The sequence below is a fragment of the Penaeus monodon genome, chromosome 31 (assembly GCF_015228065.2).
Source record: "Penaeus monodon isolate SGIC_2016 chromosome 31, NSTDA_Pmon_1, whole genome shotgun sequence".
Lineage (NCBI taxonomy): Eukaryota > Metazoa > Arthropoda > Malacostraca > Decapoda > Penaeidae > Penaeus > Penaeus monodon.
In genome coordinates, this window is record NC_051416.1 from 8,913,898 (window position 1) to 8,914,326 (window position 429).

General features: G+C 44.1%; 1 protein-coding gene across 1 annotated transcript in view; it reads left to right on the top strand.

The window, feature by feature from the left end:
* The window catches only part of LOC119592881 (protein turtle homolog B-like), a gene marked incomplete at its 3' end in the record, with an annotated part of 32,862 nt that overhangs the window by 10,116 nt on the left and 22,317 nt on the right, over positions 1 to 429 (top strand).

The window sequence follows — 429 nt, forward strand, 5'->3', positions numbered from 1 at the left end:
TTCTGCGAATAATTACCTATTAGCAAGGTAAGGAGCACTATAACAAAGGGTTACAGTAAGACCCCCGTTCTTAAGAAGTCTTTCATGGTGTTTTCCGAGCCTCTTTAAGTGGTTCATGACGGAACTGTAGGTGTTATTACCGCTTAATAAAACCCAAGTCATGAACTCTACTAGGTCTCAGTACGACTCCTGGATTGGCAGGGCTTTTGATAACAGCTGAAGCGAGCACAATCAAGCTACGTATTATGCAGCCGAGCTTTAGGTCATGCCTGGGTTTTATGAGGGCATTAAGAGGTACTTTGAACATTCAGGAGTTGCGTTTGATAAGCAGATTACAGCGGGTGTGCATTTTGAGCACGTGCGCCCTGTGATGGGGGGTGGGGTATTCTTTGCTTGGAATCTTAATATACACGGGAAATAAATGGTGAT